Genomic DNA, 16825 nt, shown 5'->3' with positions numbered 1-16825 from the left:
CCCTACCATACATGGATTCCATCTTGCATTATGTTGTAGGAAATGAGGTTTATTATTTCCTATATGGACTTAGTGGCTATAACCAGATCCGCATGGCACCAAAATATCAACCCAAGACATCCTTTATCACAGCATGGGGTGTTTATTTGTGCATAATAATGTGGTTCAAATTGCACAATAATGTGGCTTAGTTGATTTCCTAGTAGCTATCGAGCCAAAATTGATGATGGAAATGTTATGAATAAAGGCGCTTGATAGAAATGCATACTCCCCATTGTTGTCCTATGTGTTTTAGATTTGCATGGAAAATCTTCCTCTCATCTTGACATTCAATTATTTCCCAACAAGCCTAGAGTGTAGCCATAGCTTTGATATCATTGAAATCAAAAAGGGGAAATTCTAATGCTCACAAAACAAAGAATGAAATTAACCAAGGCACAATGGGTTAGTGTCAACCAACTGGGTACAATATCCCCCCCCTAGATGAGTGGCTCACATTTCCTCATCTAGAGTAATATTCCATTGAAGTTCAAGGAGCCAAAATTATCCCTCCTTTCCCAAAAGTAAGGGATTACATTGACTGCCTTTCACAAAGCCTCTTTAGGCTCACTTTATCAAAAATGCATAACGTCCCATTCTTTCTACAAAGCCATTTTGGGCTTACTTTATTCAAAAATATTTTATGGCTAGGTAGCCTACCAATCAAGATACTAGTCTCCTTTCTCTCCAAGCACAGCGTTCGCTCAGATCGGGAACCCCAAACCTTGAAACTCAAGGTGCTTATGAGGTTGCCATCGCCAATGTCGCCTCGAGCTCCCTGTGAAGCTTTAGATTTCTAAGGTGAACCTTAGGACACATGGCTAGTAAGCTTAGGTCAACAATTACCTTGGGTTAAGTCTATGGTTAGATTAAATTGACCATGGTTAAGTTCATCTTGCTTTGGTTGGGCCAGAAGATTTCCACGCAGCATAGAGCCACCTCAACATAGTAACCCCTTGCCAAACATAGTTTGTAAGCAGCATGTGACTCCCTGCACCACATCATCAACTGCCCCTCTTCTTCATAAGAACTTTGATAAGCCGTAACTTCCAACCCAGGAGGAATTTGCACATGGTCCAAAAAGGAAAAGTGATCATCTTTTTGAGCTCTACATGCTTGTCAAATTAGAATCATTATAAGCAATTAGACACCACCAATATTGAAAGTAATCAATTGGTAAACCTTTGCAATAAATGGAAAAGGAATGTATGAATGCAAAACGCATGCCAAAAGCACAAGTGTATGAGATGACCATAGCACAAAACATGGCATCCAAACATAAAGTATTAAGTCACATGGAAGAACAAAGCATCATGCCTCAAGCTACATCAAGCAAAGAAGAGAACGCCATCCACATCAAGCATTGAGAAGTAACTGTTGAGATATCAAGCTCTATCCCCGACATATCTCCTGGATGACTATCATTTATGTCACCGTCTATGTTAGTTGTACTCGTGGTGTAGTTAGACTACCACGTATGTTTTTGGTTTGGGTTCACATATGAACCACGTATTCTAGGTTTTGACATATAGGGTATTTCCCTCTTCTATTGTATTGTTGTTGTGTGCAAAAGTGAAGAAAGGCTTCACCCTCCAACCTTGTGTCCTCTCTCTTTTGTGTGTTGTGAAGAAAGCTGAACTTGAGTCTCCTATCTCTCTCCCTTATTCTTTACATGGTATCAGAGCCTTGTTCGTGGTAAGGAGCTCAAGAAAGCTAGCCAAGTTTGTGGTGTCCTGGTAAGAGGACCAGTGTAGCTTTCCTATTTCGAGTTTGGGAGCAAATCTCTGCAGGTAGCACAGCCAGAAGTGCAGGAGTGCACTGCTTCAGATTGAGAGGCCCTTCGCGGTGCGGCGAGAGCGCAGTATATGCTGCGGGTAAGGGCGAAGCCCTTGGTGACTTTATCTTTCTGATTTGAGGCCGTTTCGGGGCCCGTTTTGAAGGCGGAAGTTCTTCGCAGGCACTCAGAAAAAGGCCCTGTTTTTGCTGTGCGACCACCGCGCGGCTAGTCGGTGGAAAGGTGCCACAGAAATTGCATCGTATGCCTATGTGCAGAGATATTGGGAGTTGCAGATTCATGCCTGTTGCCTGTTGATGCAAAATCGTCACGAGGAAGTGACTGTGTGTGAAATACCACTTTCGTCGGTGTTGCAGATCTGCCCCTGTGAGGCTCTTTGCAGAAGTTTTGCTATTTGCCCTTCTGAGGCATTTGCTGTGTTTATAGGTTGCTGTTGCAATTCGTGATTTGTAAAATGTCTGAGAATCTGTCTACCATTGTCAGCGAGAAGCTTGACAAGAACAACTTCCAAGCATGGAAGTTCAGGATGACAAACTTCTTTATGGGAAAGGGAGTTTGGGATTACATCAGTGGTGAAACTGCAGAACCAGTTTTGGGTGCTGCTCCCACTCCTGCTGAATTGAAGGCCTTTAAAGAATGGCATGAAAAAGCCAGAAAATGCCTGTATTGGCTGTCCGTTAGCATTTCAGATTCTATGATTGTGCATATACAGGATCTAGAGACACCTAAGGAGGCATGGGATACATTGGTGAAGCTGTATAGCACAAATACCAAAGCACGAAAGATGCAGCTAAAGCAGGAGTTGCACAATGTGCAAAGGAAAAATATGAATATAAATGAGTATTCCTTGAAGGTGAAAGGCCTTGCAGATTCTCTTGCCTCCATTGGAGCACCTGTTGATGATGAGGACTTAGTGTCCGTGACCTTGAATGGTCTTGGGAAAGATTATGCACAATTTCGGACATCCATTGGAGTCCGTGAAACATTTCCTGATTTTCAGGAACTTATTGCTCTCTTGCTGAGTGAAGAGCAAAGGAATGGTGGTTCAGCCACCTCAACTTCTCAAGAGACTGCTTTCTACTCGAATACAGGTAGAGGCAGGGGTAGAGGAAGAGGCCGTTCTGGTGGCCGTGCAGGAAATCAGAACCAACAGCAACAACAGGAAAACCAGTCCTATGGAGGAGGACGTGGTAGTTCTAGAGGCAGGGGGAGCCAAAGAGGCCGTGGTTCATGGCAAAGGAACCAGCAAGTAAATAGCAGCACAGAATGCTATTATTGTGGAAAGCTTGGACACAAGGAGAATACATGCTATAAAAAGCAGAATGACATCAAAAGTGGGAAGTTGCAGCAAAGCAACTATGCATCATCAAGTGGGCATGGTGACGACAGAAATGAGCACCTTTTTGTGATGCAGCATATGGTTAACTCCATGTCAGGAGATGCTGCAGCTTGCAATGATGTTTGGTATGTTGATTCAGGTGCCTCTAACCACATGACCAGTCATGGTGAGTGGTTTCATGATGTTAGAAATTTGGATAAGCCAAGTTATGTTGAAACAGGTGATGATACTGCGCACCCAATTACGCAGGTTGGTAAAGTGCCATTGGCTATGCAGGATGGCAAAACAAAGTACTTGGCAGATGTACTTCATGTTCCAAAAATCACTAAGAACCTGGTTTCAGTTGGCCAGATGGTTGAGCAAGGTCTGCAGGTTAGATTTAATCCTGATGGATGCTTTGTTGAGGACTTGAAAAATAAATGCCGCTTGGTTGCGAAAGGCAACAAAAATGGAAGAATGTTCACCTTGGATGTTGATATGCCTGAGGTGAAAGCTGCTATGTTTGCGCATGGGAGAGGTGTCATTGCAGATATTGAGATATGGCACAAGCGCATTGGGCACGTGAATATACAAAGGCTGAAATCTATGCAAACAAAAAACATTGTTGCAGGTTTGCCTAAATTCAGAGTTGAGGGAATGCAAAAGGTATGTGAAGCATGCCAAATGGGTAAGCAGGCCAGACATGCATTTCCCAAAAATGCTAAGGTGAGCAGAAGACCTTTGGAAGTGATCCATTCAGATGTTTGGACAACCAAAGCTGCTTCTATTGGTGGATGCCATTATTATGTGACGTTTATTGATGACTACACTAGGAAGGTGTGGATTTATTTTATGAAGCACAAAAGTGAAGTGTTCAGCCATTTCAAGGCTTTTAAGGCCATGGTTGAAAAAGAGAAAGGTGTGCATATTAAAGTGCTAAGATCTGATGGAGGGGGAGAGTACTTTTCAGAAGAATTTTGTGAATATCTGAAAGAACAGGGAATTCAAAGGAAGTACTCATGCAGGTCTACCCCTCAGCAGAATGGGGTTGCAGAAAAGAAGAACAGGCATATTGCAGAAGTAGGACGGGCGATCCTAAATGAGAAAAACATGCCTGATTATTTTTGGGCTGAAGCAGTAGCAACTGCTGTTTATATTATGAACAGAACCCCCACTGTAGCTGTCCATGGCATGACGCCTGAAGAAATGTATACAGGCCAAAAACCAGATATTTCTCACTTGAAGGTATTTGGTTGCATAGCTTATGTTCATGTTCCTGATGAGAAGAGAACAAAGCTGGATCCAAAGGCAGAAAAATGCATCTTTATTGGATATGCTCAACACCAGAAAGGGTATCGCTGTTATAACCCTTCCACCCGCAAAATGCAAGTGAGCAGAGATGTTGTTTTTGATGAAATGAGCAGCTGGTATGCACCAACTGTTATGGTAGGAGATGCAGATGCAGGAAATGGGAATGCTGCAATAAATGCAGAGTAGCAATCTCAAGCCTTGAGTGGACCCAGAGAGTCCTCTACTAGTGGATCTAATGCATGGATAGGGAGATTGAGATCTAGTGAATCGTCACATGGCAGTCCTGATAGTGTTGTGCAGGTATCACATAAGGGAAAAGAAAAAGTGGACCATGCTCCAGTATTTGATGTGTCTGCTGGTAGCTCTCATGTTGATGGAGAGTCAAGCGGCTCTGAAATGAGCCTTGATGAGGAACTTGGGATTCCTTCTGTTGTTACACCTGGTGCAAGGAAAAGCAGGCATGATTTAAAGACGCCTGCAACTGATCCAGTTGTACGGAGGTCCACTCGTATTAAGTATCCAGTTGACAGGCTGAGATATGATGGGTATACAGCACATCACTATGCTTATATGGTCAAGGTTCTAGAGGAGCCAGAGCCCACATGTTTTGAGGATGCAGCAGGGCATAAAAATTGGGATGCAGCTATGGATGAAGAGATGGCTGCCTTGGATGCAAACCACACTTGGGATTTGATGCCTTTGCCTCATGATAAGAAGGCTATTGGCTGCAAGTGGGTTTACAAAGTAAAGCACAATGCTGATGGGTCTGTTAGCAGGTACAAGGCAAGATTGGTTGCCAAAGGTTTTGCACAGACATATGGAATTGACTATGAGGAAACTTTCAGCCCAGTTGCAAGGATGGCAACCGTGAGAGCAGTAATTGCTATGGCTGCTGCAAAGGGATGGTCTTTGCATCAGATGGATGTGAAAAATGCCTTCTTGCATGGTGACTTGCAGGAAGAGGTTTATATGATGCAGCCAGAAGGTTATGAGGATAAAGCACACCCCGATTTTGTATGCAGGTTGCGCAAAGCCTTTATGGCTTAAAACAGGCGCCGAGGGCATGGTCAGACAAGATAGGGCAATATCTTGTCACTATTGGATTTCAGATTTCCAATTCAGATTTTTCACTTTATGTGAAAAGGACAAACAGAGGGATTGTGCTTATAGTCATCTATGTTGATGACTTGATTATTACAGGTGATAGTGATGCAGACATTAATGAAGTGAAGCTGCTGTTGAAGCAGAAATTTGAGATGAAGGATTTGGGAGAGCTGCGTTACTTCTTGGGCATTGAGGTTATTAGATCCCCGAGTGGGATATGGCTGTTGCAAAGGCAATACGGTTTGGACATGCTGTCCAAATATGGGATGACAGGCTGTAAGCCTATCTCTGTTCCATTGGAGCAGAATGTGAAGCTCAATGCAGAGTCAGGTGAGCTTCTTGAAGATATTACTATGTACAGGCGCATAGTAGGTAGCTTGATTTACATGACTATAACCCGACCAGACTTGAGCTATGCTGTGGGGCTGGTGAGTCAGTTTATGCAGGCACCGAGGAAGCCACATTTGGATGCGGCTAGGCGCATACTGCGGTATGTGAAGTCCACATTGCATTATGGACTGTTTTATGAAGCTGGGTGTGCATTACAGGTACATGGATACACAGATGCTGACTGGGCTGGTAGTGTCTCAGACAGGAGATCTACTAGTGGTTTTATGTTTTCCCTTGGGAGTGGTGCCATCAGTTGGAGCAGCAAGAAGCAGCCAACAGTTGCCTTGTCGAGCACAGAGGCTGAGTACAGGGGTGCAGCAATGGCTGCATGTGAGGTAGCTTGGTTACGGAAGCTACTTGCAGATATGGGACAGTCAGTTCATGCAGCAGTTGTCATTCATTGTGACAACATTAGCAGCATCATGCTTGCTAATAACCCAGTTTATCATGCTAGAACGAAGCACATTGAGGTGCATTATCACTTTGTGAGAGAGAAGGTTCTAGCTGGTGAGATTGATCTTGTCTATGTCAGCACTGAGGAGCAGGTGGCTGATATCTTTATGAAGGCATTGGGTACCGAGAAGCTTCGCAAATTTAGGAGCTTGCTTGGTGTACGTGAGATGGATTTGAGCTTGAGGGGGAGTGTTGAGATATCAAGCTCTATCCCCGACATATCTCCTGGATGACTATCATTTATGTCACCGTCTATGTTAGTTATACTCGTGGTGTAGTTAGACTACCACGTATGTTTTTGGTTTGGGTTCACATATGAACCACGTATTCTAGGTTTTGACATATAGGGTATTTCCCTCTTCTATTGTATTGTTGTTGTGTGCAAAAGTGAAGAAAGGCTTCACCCTCCAACCTTGTGTCCTCTCTCTTTTGTGTGTTGTGAAGAAAGCTGAACTTGAGTCTCCTATCTCTCTCCCTTATTCTTTACAGTAACAACCTTGTGTTGAGATATGGTGCCATGAGCACATAGATTAAAGGCTAAGGTATGGTATAGGAAAGAATTAAAGTAGCCACCCTAGGATGTGGACTACATGATGTGGAGATGTGAATCAAGGATATCCATTAAGAGATATGTGGATCAGAGGATCCCACAGATGTTGACTATTCAAAGGGCACTCTCTATATAAGAGGCCATGTATGGTTGAGTACACACATTGGAATAGATTGAGTATTGCCTACCGTATGTCTCTCATGGAGTTTCTTCTATGGTTTGATCCCCCTTGATCTTTTGCTAATTCCACGTTGCACTAGGAGAGCATGATCCGCACTTTCACAAACCATAGAGGAAAGGTAGCTATAAAAATTTGAAGACATAATAGACCTTGTATGGGAGCTCAAAGAGACTAGGACTTAGAAGCAATAGCACACGAACGATTCAAACAAATGGCACTATGCAAACTTCAAGGAAATAGCACAATAGCGGACCTACATCATGTAATTGCAAGAAAATTGGTAGCCAAAGATCAAAATGAAGTGCCCATGCAAGACAAAGACTAGAAGTAGCCAAGCTAATAGGGCCCCCCAATCAGTAAAACTCCTATTAATTAATTTCTGTTTCGGGGGGGGCACGATTAACCTATTCTTTGGGGGGCAGCAATTAATGTGACGCGATTAGCCTATTCTTTCAGGGGCGCATATGGTGGTGGCTTCTTTAAGAAGCCACCGATTCCAAAGTCTTCCACTCCATGTATATAAGAGGGTTAGGGTAGTAGAGCGAGGTGGGGGGCTGTGAAGCCCTCCCCAAAGGAAGAGGAATGGGGGGAGAAGGAGGAAGGAGGACAGAAAGAGGATGGAGGGAGCGGAGGCATAGGAAGGAGGGGAGGAACTATGAGCAGGGAGGGGAGGAAGCAAGAGGGGAAGAGGAAGGAGAGAGGGAGGAGTTGGAAGGAGGAGGAGTGGAGGAAGGAGGATCAGGGAGGGAGAGCAGACATAGAAGGAGAAGCTAGATCAGAAGCTGGATGGAGGAGGGAGCAACGACAGCAGCAGGATAGGTTAATTATAGAGATAGGTTCATCGTAGTTTAATTGGTACATAGCACGGAGGAGAGCTAGACTAATTAATTAGGAGAGGAAGATGAGCGATTAGGAGAGGAGGTACTTGGACAAGTGGTGAGAAAAGCTCCAAATGGAAAGGCTGAGTAGAGTTCAAATGACACAAGGGTGATAGCAGAGAGTGAGTTGCGGGTAGCAACAGAAGCTACAATAAGTATAGGACGATAAGGATAAGGTTTTGCGGAGTGGAGAAGCTCTTGAATGGCTATAGCAAGAAATATTAGAGAGGATTTGCAACAAATTCTGAGAAAACAAAGGAGCTTGGAGAAGTAAAAAGAAGACAGATGGCAAGATGGTCGTGAAGAGTAGGAAGAAGGAGAACATTACAAAACTCAAAAAGGGGCCCTGTAAGAGAGCCCTTGGGCTAGTGACATGGAAGGATAAGGTGAATAAAACTGAGTATAATATTGGCTAGTGGAAGGCAAAAGAATATTGGAAAAGGCTTGCCTTTCCTACTTCTTTATTCAAATGGACCAAAGTTTGATGTAGAGGTCCCACTTGCTACCACACTATCCCATCACGTTTTTGAATTGTAACCAAACTAGAAAACCACAACTCTCAACAAACTTGCACCATTTGTCATGAAACTAAATCCTCCCATCCAACTACCACACTCCTCTCATTCTCTCTCATTCCTCTTACCTCTCCCTCATTTTTGAGCTCCATTTCAAACTTCTCTTGCTCCAATCCTATTTTCAAATATGTTCCTTTCTTTTGAGCGGAAAGCTTCTCTCTCCATTCTCCCTTTCATGGGACAAATTCTCATGCCAAAATCTCGTCATTTTCCTTCTTCACTTGCATTTCCCTCCCATTTCACTCTCATTCTTTCAAAACTTTCAAGATTTTTGAACAAGATTCACTCTTCCTTCTTCTTTCTCTATCTTGGACACTTTTCATTCAAATCCCAAAACTTCTTATCTGATCTAAGATTTTGTTGTGATCTCAAATCATTTTCATGCAAAAATTGAAGGCAATCAATGTTCTGGATGAACCATGAATGACGCAAGGTGTTTTGAGCTTAGAAGGAGCTACTGGATGAGATTCTTTGAGAAAGGCTAAAAGAAGATTGATTTTCAAGCATTACACTTGGCTATGCATGAAATCAATCTTTGTTTTATCCATATCTCAACATAGGACTGTAAGGGGACATGATTTCAAAGAGCTTGTAAAGTTTTGGGATCTATCCAAGTAGCTTCCATGGAGGTTGAGGTGAGATATCCATGTAAGACATTGGAAATGATACAACTTTGAAGAAACAATTAGTTTATACTTAATTTTGTGTAGTTATGTTGCGTTCTTTTACTGCATTGTTTGAAAATGTTGAAAGATTTGTTTGTTTTGAGAGAAATTCATGAAAAGTGATCTTATAGAAGCTTTCTTATAAGAAAGAGCTCACTACACTCTTACTATGTATAATTTTCTCCAAAATATTATTTGAAATAGATTTTGAGATGCTTGGCAGAATATAGTATGTTTTGGAGCAAGATAGTTTAATAATGTGTGTGAGGCCACTGTGCCTTAACGTCAGTTATGTACAATACTCAAACACATATATATATATCAAAGACATAGAAGATTAGGGTGTTTTGCACCCACCAAAACTTGTGTGGCTCTCCCTCTCTCTCACCCTCTTCCATTCGCTTCCATTGAGAGCACTCTTAACTAGTACCCTAGCCTTGCCCTCTTGTCGCCCTCTGCTTTCTTATTGCTATGGAAGCTTGTGGGAGAGCTTCTACACACTTGTGGCTTCAAAACGGAGGAAGGAATCTCATTTTTTTTCTTGCTGCAGTAATGATTCAAAGCCCATTGCCTACTTCCCAGAGCTTGTTTCTAGCCTAGGAAAGGTTATCTTTGCCTGTAGTTACTATGTGGAGTCCTACTACTCCTGGGTTGCTTGTGGGAGCTGTATTTTGACATATACTAGGTCATTTTTTTGTTTTTGGTGTGTATACGATAGGCTGCCCCTCCATTCTAGATAGTTTGTGGCTTGATTCAATAGCGGGAGGTCATTATTACCCCCTAGGAAGCAAAAACTACCTCCTACAATGTGATTCTAGCTTGTGGTTTGCTGTTTTTTGGCCTTCAAAAGCAAAAAAACGAGTTGCTTTCTGGAGAGATTCTACTGCTACGAGTAACAATCTACACTTGGAGGGCAGCAGTATGAGTAGCCAGCAGCAACTAAGCAAGTTTTGCTAAACTTTCTTTGGTCGCTGCTCTTGCATGTCTAGTTACCTCAGGCTATTCAGGTTGTTCTTGGCAGCCTCCTTTCTTATTGGGCAAGTTCTTTTGTGAGGACATTTGTCATTTAAAGCATGTCTAGGTTGTAGTTTGTGAGACTTCAGGTAGGCTCCTTTGTTGCTAAAGTGTTTTTCACACTCCCGTTTTGTTCAAGTCCCTCCAGTCAATTTAGTAGCTTGCCTTTTAAGCTCCTTTCTTTTAAGCTTTCTCCTGGATTTGAGGTCACACTAGTAATTCCAAAATGAACACAAAAATCCACTCAACATCCCTTCAACACTAGAACTAGTAGGGAGACCTCTGCTTAAGAGACAAATTTCAAAACTTGAAAAATGACATAAATATATTTACATGCAACCTTTCTGCACATAGAAAGCCTTTTCATGAACTCTCAGCACCTAGCAAGCAACCTTACATAGCAACCTGAAGGAACCTCAATGAGGAATTATAGGGAAAGGTATCCAAGAAGGAAAATAGCCCTCCACCAATCAAACGAGGGCCAACGTATGTTAAAAATTTTAGAAAAAGAAGAAAAAAAAAGAAATACCATCGAGTTTGCATTCAATGAGGATACTTGAGCTACTTTATTATATTTGACATATAGTCTAGAATTTGATATTTCTGACAGGCACATTCGGAGCAGGCCAAAACCCCTAGAAGGACTTTTGAAACGTTAAAAATGGGCACTTGGAGTCCCGAAAAACCAATTGCACAAAAGAATTCGATTTGACAAGTTGGTACCCTTTTTTGGCCTTTTTCGAGCCTCCGAGTGCCTATTTTTGGCATTTCAAAAGTCCCACAATTGTTGACCAAGTGTAAAGAATCCTTGAGCTCACTCCAAGAGTGTAGTTCAGATCCTCTTAAAGTGTTCCTTTTCCCCAACCATCTGTCATTGCTTGATTTGACCATATTGAAGTCTCCTAAGAGCATAACATCCTCTTCGAAGTTGGAAAGAGACTGCCAAGTGGTGCAGCTCTCACGACACCTAGTAGGAGCATAAATCAAAACTAACAAGAAGGAAATGCCCTTGAGTAGGCACTTCACAAGAATCCACCAATTGTTAGTGTCAACAACAATCACATCTAAAACACTCTGAGAGTAGTGCAACAAAATTTTGATTGCACACCCTCCTCTGCCATCCTCATGTGCTATGTAAAATCAAGTTCTCCTCTTGTCCACACTCTTGAGTCAAGCCTCAAGTGCTTGACCTATGGTTTTAATTTCTTGTAGAGCCAGAAAAGTTGGCGAGATAGACTTATCTTTCAAACAAAGAGCCAACATACCTTCCCTACTGGGGTCTGTGAGACCTTGAACATTCAATATCAGAAAGGAAATGGGTTTACTTACCATTCTTCTTCTGCCCCTTTTTGGCCCCAGGGTTTGGGCTACTAGCATGAGCTATAGAACCTTTGGTTGTAGACAATCTTCTCTTGCTATGAGCTGTAGCAATAGGTTTTCCCTTAACTACTATATCTTTATCTAGCTGAGGAGGAAGAGGGAGATCTTTCTTGTCATCTAAGGAGCATATCATCACTCTTTATTACTTGATCTTCACACTTCTTGTCCTAATTATCACTCTGTTCCATCTTAGGAATGATCTGAGGACTGAGTTCATGCACAAGTTCAGCCAATGCTTCGAAAGTGTTTTTCATTTGAATGTCAGGCGCAGCACTGGCTTTACATACCGGAGAGACTACTCGTTTTGAATTAATCAAGCTGGCTGGACGAGAAACAGTTTCGCATGCTTGGGAATCTTCGTTTGGCCCTTTGGGTTGATCAGAGTCTTTCTTGGGCTTGACTCGTTTTAGCAGGGGGCAGCTCTTAACTATGTGGTCTGATAGACCACACATAAAACACAATTAGGGAGGTTCTTATAAAGAACCTTTTGTTCTCTTAGTATTCCTCCTCTCCGATTAAGAATTACTATTGTGTCAAGCAGTTCCTCTGCTACATCAAGTTGCACATAGACCTGGGGATTCCCTCTAGGATTGAGGAATTGTTCCTTTTCTACACTAACCACCTCTCCGAGACCACTGCATATCGATGTGGCTTGATTGCACAGTAAGAAAGGAAGATCTTGAAGCTCTACCCATACCGGTAGAATCGTAGAACGAGGGTTATCCAAACAGAAGAAAGGAGACCACTTGTCGAGGTAAAGAGGTTGGTTGTGCATAGTCCAGAGGCCATGCTGCAAGACTCTTGCAACATGCTCTACTTTTTCGAAGAGAAAAATGAAATAGCCTCTATGGAGGAAACGGACATTGGTTACTGTATTGCCTCTCGTGCTCCAATTAATTCTAAACCAATTTTCGAGGAATGCAGCTGGGGGACGAGGACCATGCAAATACCCAACAAGTGCATGCATGTGACTCGAGCCATTCGACCGATTCATCAAGAAGATCTTCATCAACTTGGGCGAACATAGCTTTACCTAGTTCAGAAGGCATCCTCTCTCCTAGAATGCTTGAGCTCTGCTTTTGAAAGCCTCGTGCAGCATCATATGATCTATTTCCTACTTCTATTCCATTGGGGGTGGGGGCATCACCTTTGCCTGGGCTCTTACTGGTCGGTTGGCCTTCCTCTTGGGTCGACTTTTCAGCTACGGTTTGGGTCCCATTCCGCTTTTCTTGTACGCCCGCTTGTCTCGGAGCTACCAGATGGTTTTTTCTTTCTCTGAAGGGGATCGAGAAGAAGCCCCCTCTGCTCTATTGAAGAGCATTCGCATACGAGGCGCCAGGTGATGAAGCTTGTCCACGGCGGCTAAAAGACGTTGCTCGGGTGTTAAGAGCACCACGACCTAAGGGCCTTCCAAGTCTGCTACCTGTGCGACTGGCAATGGCATAGGAGTTTCCTTGTTCATTGGTTCCTCTTTGGGTTCCTTCTTGGGAGCTAGCAAGAGAGATCCAGGCATCTTTGTATCCATCTCCGACATTCGTCTAGGAAAGCATGATCGAGTTGTCTACTAGCGGTGGAATTGCGGCAAGGTCTGTGAAGTCAGGGTCGAAGTAGTCTTTTCCAAAAGAGGGAATGAGGGGCGCAACCACTGTAATATCTTGAATGCCGAACAAGGGATTCTCAATGAGTGTTGTATTTGGCGAAGTGTGAGTTGAGTGAGAAAAGAATGAGGCAGAGAGGGCACCATATGCAGGTCTAAGAGGGAGTGGAGGGAGCCTAGATTCCGAGGGACGCAGGTCGCCATCGTCGTCACCATCACCGTCCTCCATCCAACCCTATCTTTTTTCCTCTACTTGAACATTTCATTCTTGCCATGGTGGGCCAACCCTTCATGAAGTTGTTGTTCATCATTTGGGAAAGCCTTCCAAGATCAGCAATGCCTTGGAATGGTTGGTTTTTGAGCCTGAAACAACTTGTTTATAGCCATGGAGGAGTTCCATCCTTACACTATTCATGTGAGAAAGCATCCCAAGGTATGCAAGTCCTTGGAATTTATTGCTTTAGAGGGGCTTCCTAGCTTCAGTTAGACATGGGAGCTCATATCTATCTCCATTTGATAGCTCTAGACGAGCCCTCCTCTCCATATCTTGTATCTATGCAAATCCAACCCTTCAACCTCCATATCATCAACTTTATGGATGATATGGGCTAAAAGAAAAAGCTTGAAGAATCTCGATAAGTATCTCGGGACCTTTATGGATGGTATGGATCAAAAGAAAACAAATGTGAATTTGGTTATCACTAAAGGCCACTCTTACTCCCTCTTGAACTACACCAAAGACCACTCTTGCTCCCTGTTCAACCAGACCAAGATCCTTGAAGAGCCACCTTATCCATATTCTTTTACAAGCACACTAGGAAAGGGAGATATACCTACCCTATGCTACTGGGTTATGATGCACACTAAGAGTCCTCCCTAATGTACATTGAGAAACTCAATGAATTTTGGGTTTGTGATTTATTATCCTTGGGTGTATAGTAGCCTTTTGTGTGTTGCCCTACTTTGTGTTTCAAAGACTCCTCTTGATTCTATTCCAATAGTTGAATTGTATATTTCCCATGACTTCTTGTCCTTGAGGTCTGATAGCCATTTCTTATCGTCCCAATTAGTCCTCTTCATTGCATTTCAAGATGAAGGCACAACTTTGCCATGAATAAGCTTACAAGTCCATGATTTTACAACATGTGTCCACTTGTGTTCTTGTCATTGAAATTATCAACTGGCTTCATTGCTACGTATCGAAACACTATTACGTATAAAGTAACATTGCATACAAATGAAAACGAAACCCACATCAATTTAATCTATCAAACCCACATCAATTTAATCTATGGCAAAGCGCATGAGAGAGTTGTCTTCAACTACCCTTCCACTAGCAACAAAAGGCAAAAAACAACAAAAGTCTCGAGAAGAGGCTAAGTTTAATGTCAAGTGAATGGAAATTTTTGAAAATTAACTTTTACATTTAAAAATGGAAGGTTTTTTGTTGAAATTTGGCAGGTTTTACTAAAAAATGTAACTAAAATGCATCGAAATTTGCATGTTTTGAAATTATGCAAGTTTTAATTAAAAATTTGTAACTAAAATGACTTGAAATTTGCATGTTTTAAAACCGTTAAAATTTTCCACTTCAAATTTTTGTATTAATTGTGTGAACACTACTTCTATTCAAGCGAGACAAGGCTATTGGATTTCATGATGTGGTTACTTTTTAGCTAAGCCTGTGTTCTTGATTTGATACCTTTTTGCTTGTTTTCAGTCATGCATTGAATGGGCAACGAGTTGTTTTTTGAATGACTTTGATGGCCGCCTTTGTGTAGTTATACATTGTCAGCTTGTGCTCGTCTTGACTCATTTTCTATTGGATGTATGTTATCCATCACAATATTTCGTAAGAAAAACATGTGGCGGTTTCTATGGTTTTATGCGGGCCCATAAATGTGAAGATAGAATAGGGTACCCTGGAGTTCAATACACTTGGTGGACACCATGTGATCAAATTGGGTACTAACCGAGACGATAAAAATTGTGAAATATAGAATGTGTCAGTGGTGCATAAAATAATATATTGAAAACAGTCCACAAAAAACAATCTACAATTGATAAACTAGCAGACGTTCAAGCAATATAAGAAGGAGGAGGAGGAGGAGGAGGAAGAAGAAGCAAAAGAAGAAGAGGAAGAAGAAGAAGCAAAAGAAGAAGCAAAAGGAGGAGGAGGAAGGAGGAAGAAGAAGAAGAAGAAGCAGCAACAGCAGCAGGAGGAAGAAGAAGAAGAAGAAGAAGAAGAAGAACCAGAAGAAGCAACAGAAGGAGGAAGAAGGAGAAGAAGAAGAAAGAGGAAGAAGAAGAAGAAGCAGCAGAAGAAGGAGAAAAAGGAGAAGAAGAAGCACAAGAAGCAGGAAAAGAAGCAGGAGAAGCGGCAGGAGGAGGAGGAGGGAGGAGGAGGAGGAGGAGGAGGAGACGAAGACGAAGACGGAGGAGGAGGAGGAGGCAATCTACAGAAAACAATCTGTCCAAATTGATGAACTAGCAACCATTCGAGCAATCTATGAAAGAAGCAACAGAACAACAAGAACAAAGGCAATTACAACAACGTATGAACTACCTATCATTCGAACAATCTATCAAAGAAGCAACAGAAGAACAACAAGAATGAAGGCAATTACAACATGAGAAATAAGAATGATGATAATTGCTAAAGGAATCAGTTATAATCTTGTATGTTGTAGTATTCACGATACATTAAACATATACTCAGGATTACAAACCATGTGAAGGAATGATGCATGAAAATGAGGAGTATCTGTTGAACCGCGTGATAATGTTTGTTTCATTTGTTAGATTATTGGTAGCTTCAACAATTTAGTGAGTCAAGAGGCAAATTAGAAAGGGTCTTATGTAGATGGCAATGCAACATGCTCTTGCAAGCACTCCATTAGTGAATATTTGATAGGTATTTATGCATGCATAATGTGTATATTTCCATGCGTGAGTGCATAACTCCATTCATACACATACATGCAAGCATACATCCATGCATGCATGCATACATCCATATATATATTGACATGCGCATCCATGCATGATAATGAGTCGTTTTGCATTGTGTTTAGTTTATAATAACCAAAACTTTGATGGTTCCGTAATACAACATCCATAATTAATAGTTTGATCCCATTTTGAAGAAACTTTAAAGGTTAATATCTAAGGCAATGCTCGCCAACAATAGTCATACTCGTTGACGTCAACTTAAACATGCTAACCTCCATCTTAGAACAATCAAAGTTATATTATGCTCACATTTAAACAATCAACAATAGCCATATGTGGACAAATGCTCCTTTACAAGCTAGCATATAAAGAACCAGAGCAGTATCAACATACGACCACCATAATAATATAATTTTACACTAAAATATGAGTACTTTTACTCTCTGCTATTTAAGATGAAGATGAACAAGTAGTCCACGACATTGTGAACAAAGTAAGTTGGCATGTGAATATATCAAAAGGGGGGAAGTGGGCCTAGAAGCCCGACGTGACAAAGAGGGTAGTCAAAGGAACGAATTGTCAAAGCAAGTGTCATAAGAACAAATTTATGGATCTTTCTCAAC

Source organism: Dipteris shenzhenensis, chromosome 18 (assembly GCF_047967505.1).
Source record: "Dipteris shenzhenensis isolate YYH24624 ecotype China chromosome 18, Dip_SZ_1.0, whole genome shotgun sequence".
Lineage (NCBI taxonomy): Eukaryota > Viridiplantae > Streptophyta > Polypodiopsida > Gleicheniales > Dipteridaceae > Dipteris > Dipteris shenzhenensis.
This window is presented reverse-complemented; position numbering follows the sequence as displayed.